We start from the raw sequence: 10,863 nt of genomic DNA on the forward strand, positions 1-10,863 counted from the left end.
CTCTGGCTGCTTTCCACACTCTCTCCTTGTCCTTGATGTTCACCATTTTAATAAGTATATGTCGGTGTTGTCTTCTTGGGGTTCCTTTGGTTAGGGGCTCTCTGTGCTTCCATGACCTGAGTTTCTATTTCCTTCCCCAGATTGGGGAAGTTTTCAACAATTTATTCCCTCAAAGAGACTTTCTATCCCTTTGTCTCCCTCTTTTCCTTCTGGTTGCCTTATTATGCAAATATTGTTCCATTTGGATTGCTCATACAGCTCTTTCTTTATTTCATTCCTAGAGATCCTGTTTTCTCTCTGTTTTTTGGTTTCATTGTTTTCCTGCTCCCTAATATCTGTGTAATTTACAGCTTCTTCAACCTGTGACAATCTGCTATTAAATCCATCCATGGTATGTTCCATTTCAGAGACTATTTCTCAGCTCTGAGTGGCTCTTATGCAGGTGTTCTATCTTTTTGTTGAAGTCCTCCCTGCAGTTTTGAATATTTTTCTGTAGGTCCGTGAGCATTTTTATGACTTTTACTTTGAAATCTTTATCGAGAAGATTGGTGATTTCTGTTTTATTCAGCCCTCTTTCTGGTATTTCTTCTTATGGTTTTGTTTGGAACATATTCCTCTGCCTCATTTTGTCAGGGTTTCTGTGTTTCTTCCTTTGTATTAGATGGATCTGCTGCTTCTTCCCCTATGGAATAATACTTTCATGAAGGAGGCGCCTTCTAATGCCTAGAAACTCAAGACTCTTTACTTTCCAGTGTGGGGGCTCCAGCTTTTGGCATACAGTGGGTGAGGCCATCTTTCCTGTCTGGCTTATAGTGGTCTGATTCTAGGCAGGTAGTTTGCTTCCATTGCACCTTTGTGATCAAGGCAGAAGTCTCTGCTGGAGTTGCTGTAGGCAGGGCAGCCCTCTATTTGGCCTGCAACAATGGTGGGGACTGAAGGGTCAGTGATGTGGGTGGACTGATGTTGAGCTATGCCCAGGCCAGATGCACATTCCCTAGCTTGGATACCTGTGGGAAGGAATGAGCTCTTGAGGCTGGCTCCTGCAGGCACCTCCCTGGTTGGGCTGAAACACAGCTGAGGAAGTTGGGAGGGTGTCCCTCTGCCTACCTCATAGCAGAGTTTGACACTATTGTCCAGTCAAGTGGGTTGTCTGCCGGCCAGCCGCACATGCAGGGAGGAACCTTGGGGTTGCATTGCCAGTGAGGGGGATGGAAAGTTTGGCTCCCGACAGTTCCTGAAGTGTTGGGCAGAAGGCAGGCTCAGGAGATATTGTCCACCTGCCCTTTCTCCTGAGAAGAGAGCTCCATCCAACACTCACCCTTTGGCACCCCTTCCACTGCTGGGAAGACTTTCAAACTGCCCCCTTTGCTTTTTTCTCAGGGGGACCAGTAGAGCATGCCCGTTCTCCACAAGGAGCTGGAATCTTAGCCTCCCCAGGTGTTCTGTCTGTCTTTGTTGTCCAGCCCTGCTAATCATCAGAACACCATGTAATGTGGGCTCATGCTCCTAGAGCAAATATCCAGGGCCAGGTGTTCAGTGATCCTGGGCTCCTACCATTTCCCTGCTCTGTTCCTCTTTCTCCCCACTGTGGGTTCAGGTAGGAGAAGGGCTTGGGTCTGGCCAGATCTCAGCTTTGCCAACTTTACTCTTTTCTGTGAGGTCTCTTCTTCCCCAGATGTAGGTGGTCTGTTCTGCAGTCTTCAGGTTGTTTTCAGGTTTATTGTATTTGCTGTATTTTCATGTGTTATGCTTTGGGGAGGAAGTTTTGGCTTTGCCTTCCTACTCCGCTATCTTTTTCTTTGCCTACCCAGTATGTACATCTTTTTACATGTCAATCACACCTCAAAGTGGTTTAAAAAATAAATAAAAATTCAGTTTCTTAAAAACATATAAATTTAAAATTTTTTTAATTAATTTGAATTGAAAAAAGACATTAAAAGCTGAAAGTGGAAAGGAACTGAGGAGGATGGGTGGGAAGGGAGGGATAAGGGCAGGAAAAAAGAAAGGGGGCATTACGATTAGCATGTGTAATGTGGGGGGGCACGGGGAGGGCTGTGCAACACGGAGAAGATGAGTAGGGATTCTGCAGCATCTTACTACGCTGATGGACAGTGACTATAATGGGGCTTGCGGGGGGGACTTGGTGAAGGGGGGAGCCTAGTAAAACATAACGTTCTTCATGTAATTGTAGATTACTGATACCAAAAGAAAAAAGAAAAGCTGGAAGTGACTCCCTTTGAGGTGGGGTTAAGGGCATCTACTTTTGGCACAAATCTTTTTTAGCAGGACTTGATTTATAAGCTTTTCAAGTCTATTACTTTTATAATAATTTTAAATTGTAAAGTTAACTATAAACTAAAAAATATAGTAAGTAGATAGATGGCTTTGTAGGAAAAGAACCAGACATAATTCTTGATCAGTATAAATATTGATTTAGCTTGTGTGTAATAAAATTTAAGACTACAAAACAATTACCCTGAACTTGGTTAAGATGAAGCTCTAATGATTAAGTAATTTCCTTCATAAAATAAGCCCCAGTTTCAGAAAACTTACAAGTGTTAAGCATCTATCTTCACTTGATGCTGTAACTTTGAGACATTTTAAGGCAACATCTCTGTTGGAATTAACACAAACATATAAGTTTATATACATTAAATATATGTATATAATATACATATTATATAATAAGGGTTTAGGTTTATATATATTAAGTCTTGTAACATAGCCCTGAGTGTTTTTTAGACTTGAAATAAACTTTTGAATGTTATTATGATGTATTAATGATATGAAGAGACAAGTAAATTGTGTATTGTGATTAAATTACCAATATATACCACATAATTATAGCATGAGATAAGCAGATTTGAATAAACCTTTACTAATAAGTATATTAATTGCTGGGTCTTCTCTTCCGGACTGTCAGTCAGTAAAGAAAATAAATGCAAAGCAGTAAGTTAACAAAGTCATTTAAAGTTTATGAATCCTTGGGTTTGATTTCTATTAAAGTTAAGTATTTTTAAAATTAGTTTTAATTTTGTGTTCCATTTTATCTTGAGCTTCTTTGGAATCACTATTCTGAGACTGTGTTTTAAGAACATGTGAGTCCTAAAGGCATTCCAAAACTAGAAATTAGAGTTTTCCAGGTTACTGGGAGTTCATAAATCCAAATTTTAATTATTTAATGTAATAAAAGTCTGCAAAGGAGGCTCCTTCAGAATCATAGCAACAGACAGCATTTTAGTTCAGAATTTTTAGTTGTGACTGTATCACTATTGGTAGCTTAATAGGAAAGGTAACAGTTTTTATATGCTATATGAAGAAAAAGTTGCTAGGGTAATGTTTAAAAAGAATTGCACAAAGTTCATTTATCAATTTTTTTTCTTTGTTTTCATTTTATTGTAAACCAAGTAAGCTTAAAAGTCAGAAGGCAAAATAAAGTTTTTTGTTATTCTCTAAATTAGGTCATGAACTTCAAGCTAAATTTTATTCCACTGCAGTGTATGGCTTACAGTAATGATTCAATCTGAAAGTCTGGGAAACAATGTGTTTTGGAATATTATTAAAGCACCTTAATTAAGTTCAACTCATCACACCTTATACCTGACACTATTAAATGTCTTCATTTAGACCCTTTTAAAATGTATAGGTAGAAATTATAGATGGTTCTGTTAAAAATAATAGAAGTATTTTATTAGTTATTGTAATATTCAATTCTTCATTTTATGCATAATATTTAGAGGAAATAAAAGCTTGCATTTTAGTTTAAATTAATTTTAGAGAAAATGAGTTTATTGTTATTGTATATAATGTATGTGTTATTTGTTACATACATTATTGACAAGTCATTTAAAGGCTTTAAAAATTTTTGAAACAAATTACTAATTGTACTTACAATGAAAATAGAAAAATATTCAAGTTTTATAACTCTAGTATTCCTTTTATTTCCAATCTAGCAAATGGAACTAACAGAAGCTGGAATGGAAAGATGAATTTTTCTTTATCTTCTAATAATAATAGCAGTGGCCAGCCTATGCTTATCATTACTCTAAGCAAACCTGTAGAATAAAATAGTGTATTTGACTCATTTTGCTGTCATTAGGAATGGAAAATTTTTAGAAAAAGAGGCATGATTTCATGTTAGATGTGTGTCCCTAACTGTATCCAAAACCACCACCGTGAACGTCGCAGCGTACCAACATTTGTTTAAACAGCTGCTGTGAAAAGGGTGGAATTCAAGGGCAGAGAAGGTGTAGTCCCTCTTAATTATGGTCTGACATTTGAGCTGAGAGTGGCAGAAAATTGTATAATGTAGTATGTTCTAAGAATCTATAAGAAAAGATAATAGGTAATAAGTACTAACATTTAAAGTATTGACAGTGATTTAAAGAAAGGATATTTATTCTTTGGTTGCATATAAACTAAACATTTATTTGTATTATTTAAACAGAACCCCCAAGTGACCTTAGCTTGACTTTTCAGAATAATACACCGTTCAAGGTGAAAAGCAGGCTTATTAGGAAGGAGCCTTACGTCCTTTAACATCATTTGCCCTCAGAGTTGGTGTAAACTTGCTGCTCCTCCAATCGTTATCTTCAGAAACCAAAGGTATATATCTGTGTATCTAAAGTCTATCTTTATATGTAGTTTCATTAAGTTTGTCATAGGATTATTACTTTGATCTGTAAGATGCTATCATGCCATATAAATAAAGTATTGGTAGAGTTCTTGTTGTGAAGCTCTATCATTAGATCACAGAAACATGATCTAATGATGTTTAAACAGGACAATGTGCTCAGTGTAGGATTCTCTAAAATGTTTTCTGTGGAATGCTAATTCTGAGTGATGCTAATAATGCTGTATATTTTTAAAAAGCCCTGTGGTTAAGTTAATTTGGGAAATGCTGGGTTAAAAAAAAATGCAGGACTTCTCAGAAGTTTTAATTTGCTAGTATGCATTGCAGACTCAAGAAGGGACTTTTCAACACACATTTGTTTAAAATGTATACCAAATTCATTTAACCAGCTTTTTTTTGAGCACTATTCCTAGGGATTGGAGATCAAATTTAGTTATGAAACCTCTGGAATTAGACAAACTAGCATGTCAGTTTGCCTCTTTGAGCCCTGGGTTCTCACCTATACATTAAGAACAATAATGCCTGCTTAATGAGACTATTAGAGATTGCAAGTTCAGATAAAGAACATATACTTATTAAAATATTGTTGATTGGGCTGCAAAGAAGTAAAAAGCTAACCTTTTCAAACAATATTGCTTCTCTCTCACTTACCAACTTTACATTTCCCTGTATGGCCCCGGAAGATGACTGGTTAGCCAGAGACGGGTAAGATTCCTCAAGGGAGGAACAACCTAAGACAGGCACAGTCGCAGGGGGGCCATCAGGTGAGAATTTGGGGATCAACAGAGGTGAGGCTCAGAACCTCACCCCCCCTGCTTTGAGAGAAATATTCTGCATCCGTGGATGTTTTGCTGCCCTTGTCTAGCCTGGATTAATACTTAGTCCATAGGCACACACCTGATCATCTGATCATCTACATTTGCCCTCTTATAGCACTAAACTATGTTTTCTACCTTTATCTTGCATCTACCTACCACTTCAGCATTTTATTAAAAATAAAAATAATAATAATAATAATAAAGGGAGAAATGTGGGATCAACATATAAATCAAGTACAAAAATCAAACAAATATTCATATTTGACCTGATTGTTTATAGGTCATAATGCGTGATCAAAACCGAAAGTTTCTGTGATGAATGTCCTTGTACTGTTCACCATGTAAGAATTTATTCACTATGTAAGAATTCGTTCACCATGTAAGAACTTGTTCATTATGCTTCAGAAGATTGGAGACTGACGAGAATTAGACTTGAGATGGATTAATGATTGTACATTGAGCATTGACCCCCCTATACTGAATTTTATTGTTGTTAACAACCATTTGATCAATAAATATGAGAGATGCCCTCTCAAAAAAAAAAATATTGTTGATTGGGGAAGCAGAGGTCAATAATGCCTGCTTAATGAGACTATTAGAGATTGCAAGTTCAGATAAAGAACATATACTTATTAAAATATTGTTGATTGGGGAAGCAGAGGTCACAAATGCAGCTACTCTAATTCCTCATAAGAATGTAATAAGCCTAGAAAACTGCATGCTAACAAAGACAACTGTGAGGCAAAAGGAAAAAGCTTGAACTATTTTGTATTAAAATATAAATTTTGCTTTGGTTCATGACTCATAATTTGATCCCCAAATAGATTCACTATTTATTAAACTGAATATTTTCACATATATTTTCTCATTAAATCTTCATAAGAATTACTGAGGTACATTTATTTTTACATATAATTTACAGATGAGAAACTAAATAAGCAACTTTCCCAAGCTATAGCAACTAATCTGTGGAGCATGTATTAAAACTCTTGTCTGACTGCAAAGCCCATATTCTATTAATATATTCATAGAGCTAAAAACTTGAATGATATTAAAAGATCAAAGTCACACCTCCTACTGCTGCCCACATCCACTAGTTACCACTACAGATTTCCCACACTTTTATTAATTGTCCTTCCAGTTCCTTTAGGCAGTTTCAAGCACATACAAATATATGTTCTTATTTTCTCTTTTAAATGCAGAGTTCTTAAACAAAACATCAAAAGCATAAAAGTTCAATAGATTTTAAAACCTTTCTGTTGTGAAAGACTGTTAAGAGAATGAAAGACAAAGTAGAGACTATATAATAGGTAGGCAGGTCAGTAGATAGAGAACAACATTTGAAAAAAAATTATAAAATGGGCAAAAGATACAAACAGGTATTTCACCATAGAGAAGATATGCATTGCAAATAAGCATATGAAAAACCATTAGAAAAATGCCAGGTAAAACCACAGTGAGATATTATAATACACCTATTAGAATGGCTAAAGTGAAAAATAATAATAATACCAAATGCTAGTAAGGGAGTATGTGGGGAAATTGGTTTTCCATTTGGTGATGGGAATGCAAAATACGCTGACACTCAGCAAGACAGTTTGGCCATTTCTTAAACTAAACATTGCACTTAAAATATGACCCAGAAATTGCAACCTTAGGCATTTATCCTAGAGAAATGGGAGTTTATGTTAACATAAAACTTGTATACTAATAACTTTAATTGTAATAGCAAAATACTTGAAGCAATGTACATTTCCCTCAGTGAATAGTTCCCAGTCCTTATAACACTTCTTACTCACTTGCCTGGAGGATTGTGTGATTTGTCTCCAAGATGGTGGCAGTATCTCTTCTATCCCCTATAATGCTAGCACATCCATACAATGGAATACTACTCAGCCATAAAAAGGTGTCAGCTATTCATACAAGCAACAACCTAGATAGATCTCAAGGGTCAAATACTTAGTGAAAAAAATATCAATTTTGGAAAATTACACACTGTATGATTTCATTTATATAACATTCTCAAAATGGCTAAAGTATAAAGACAGAACAGATTAATGTTTGGCAGGGAACAGAGACTTGGGGTGTGGAGGGGTGGTTGGATGAGGAGGGCACCCAGAGTGGCAGCAGAAAGTCCTTTCATGGTAGTTGAACAGTACTATATCTTGATTGTAGTGGTGGTTACAGGAATCTGTACATGGTATAAAATTGCATAGAATTATCCACACATGCACACACAAATGAATAAAGGTTAAAAAATGATGAAAACTGAGTAAGGTTTGTCGTCTAGCTAACAGTATTATACTAATGTCAGTTTCCTGGTTTTGACTATCACTATATATTCTGCTATAATTATGATATCATAAAATAGCTATATTTTTGGTATCACCATTTGGGGAAGTTGGGTGAGGTTTACATGGGATTCTGTACCATTTTTGCAACTTTCTGTTAGTATATTTATTTCAAAATGCAAAGGTAAAAAGTCATATGAAAGGGGAGGAATTTTCACCATTTTGGAGACAGATTTGTGAATCAATAGTGCCTCAGAGACTGAGAACTTAGGCCCTTGCAGCCAGTAAACAAAAGTCTTGATCCCAGATGATCTGCCCATGTGGGGTTGAGTGGACAGGCACCAGCTCCAGACATGGGTTGGTGAGAACATTGCCTTAACTCAGGCTTAGGATGTAATGCCTGTCTTTGAGGGTGAGGAGTCTATGAGACAAGACAGCTAACTGGCAGCAGTCAAAGGGAAACCCAGGCAGAGGTCCAGTCCTGGAAATGGGGCCAAGCTGGGGAAAGGACTAAGTGACCTGGGAATCAGGCAGACTTGGGTTTGGCAGCAGGAGGATGTGAGCAAACGGGTCCTGTGCTGCCAGTGTGACTAGGCACCAAACTCTGCAGTGTGGGGCTTAGAGGCAGCAAACCTGCAGACTTTCAAAAAAGCCCTGGAACTGGGACAGACCCTAGCTCACTCAGGGTATCATGGTGAGGGGCTAGAGAAGGCAGACAGAAATTTCCCAAAGAATCCTAAATTTTACCCCCTTTCCTTTACCGTTGCATTTCTTGCACATATTTTTAATTAGAAATGACTGCAAAGTACTATACTTCTATTTATAGGACTAAAATATTGATTAGCAAGATTTGTTAAGATTATACTTAGAATCAAACCACATATGGTGACTGAAATCATCCTTTTACGGGTCTGTGTAGGGGTGGGAGGGCTCCTGAACTGCAACATTATTTATGGACACTGTCCTTACTTTTCTCTTTGAACAAGAAAAAAGTTTTTAAAATAACCTCAGTGTAATCTCCCAACAAAGCTATATTGATACATTTAAGTATTTGGGCTTAAAATTTTCCCTGACCAAGTAGTTCTCTTTGTTCACTTCCCAAGATAGTAAAAAGGCAATTTACTTTCTCTTATCTAGCATCTCTGCTCCCAGGGTATGGGAGTAGACCCCCAGGTTAAGTCCACCTTCCCATTCATTGGGAATGGCCATGTGAATGAATGCTGATTGCCTTATTCAGAGTCCCTGCCTTTCCACCCCAAACTTGAGAAAAATGTTTTATACAGAACTAATTCCATATCCCTGCAGTTGCCGCAATTCTGTGCTGTTTTGCCCACCCACAGCTGTGACTCAATATCCCATTTGAATGTTAGAAACGGGGAGGGCACTGGGAACACAGTCTAAATGCTTTCTTAGGACCTAATTTGATTTCTAGAGCTATTCAGAATGCCTGGCTTTACACATTTAAAAAATCGATTTGATAGTTAATTATGCCACACAGATAAGAGGCCTGTTTTCATTGGCTACTGAATAAACAGAGCTTCAAAATCCTTGATTAGTGCAGGATACTATTTAAGTTCATGCTCAGTTAAATAGAACACCTGGACTAACAAAACCTGAAGCAATTGTGAATAATAGTTTTAGTGATAAATGCATTTGATAAGTCATCATTATTGCTTATTTGGCATTTATTTCATACAAAATTTTTCTTTAGATATAATTCCAAGTGGTACCAAACCTCATAATGACTGTATTTTTTATACTTTTGTTTTTTATATTTAAGTCTTTAAGTTAAGGTATCATTGACATACAATCTTATAAAGGTTTCATATGAGCAACATTGTGGTTTCAACATTCACCCACATTATCAATTCCCTCCCACCCCATTGCAGTCACTGTCCGTCAGTGTAGTAAGATGCTATAGAGTCATTACTTGTCTTACCTGGCTTATTTCACTGAGCATAATACCCTTCAGCTCCATCCATGTTTTTGCAAGTGGTAGGATTTTTTTTCTTTTTATGGATGAATAATATTCCATTGTGTCTATGTACCACCCCTTCTTTATCCATTCATCTACTAATGGACACAGGTTGCTTCTGTATCTTGGCTATTGTAAACAGTGCTGTGATAAATACAGGGGTGTATATGTCTTTTTAAATCAGGGAGCTTGTTTTCTACAGGTAAGTTCTTAGGAGTGGATTTACTGGGTCAAATAGTATTTCTATTTTTAGTTTTTTGAGGAACCTCCATACACAATAACTATATTTTGACAATGGTAGTAGTGGCTATAAAGGCCAGGATTTCAATTATCAGAAATTTTATAGAGATACTTAATAGGAAGATGATTCTGAATTTACTTTCACATATTAAATAAGTGTGTTACATGAAACCATGAAGTAATGCTTCAGCAGAATGCCAGGCTGGTGGCAAACAGACTAGAAACTAGTACAAAGATGTTTGACCCCAGCTGATTGATGGTGCTGTAGTCTGCTTGCTGGCATCCCATGCCCTTCCCTGCCTAGTATTGTGATCTTCCAATAAAAATCTGATTAACACCCATTCCGTACCTCAGTGTGTTGCCATTAAAGTTAATTTTTAAAAAACACAAGCTTTTTGAGTTTCTCTGACATAAGTGGGAATTACCTATTCTAAAATAGGCTATTCTCTAGAAAGCAGGATCTGAAAGTCTGGGTCCAGACCTTAGGGAATAACTCATAGTCCCCTTTGCACATTGTCAGTGGCCATTAGGATACCCTGATTTCTCTGTTGAAAGCCCACCCTTTATGAGGAGACCAACCTTTACCAGGAACACTGGAAACCTTGAGGGAATAGCCAGTATTATAAGCTGCTATTGGAAGAACCTAAACTATATCCTATGTCAGTAGGAGAGATCCGCAAATATTTTTTGTAGAAAAAGAATATGCCTTAGAGTTGTGCCTACTTTTGTATCTGATTCCTCGTTTTATGACTATTGCATCTGAAGCAGCCTGTGATAATTTCAAAAAAAATTTGAATGACTGAGTGTGCACTGCTAGGCTCTGCTAATTACCACATGTCTTAGTCAAGGAGAAAAAGTGGATTTGGGGTGTATTATGAGAGTCAAAAGGGAATCAATCAAACTTTG

The sequence above is a fragment of the Manis javanica genome, chromosome 13 (genome assembly GCF_040802235.1).
Source record: "Manis javanica isolate MJ-LG chromosome 13, MJ_LKY, whole genome shotgun sequence".
Taxonomy (NCBI): domain Eukaryota; kingdom Metazoa; phylum Chordata; class Mammalia; order Pholidota; family Manidae; genus Manis; species Manis javanica.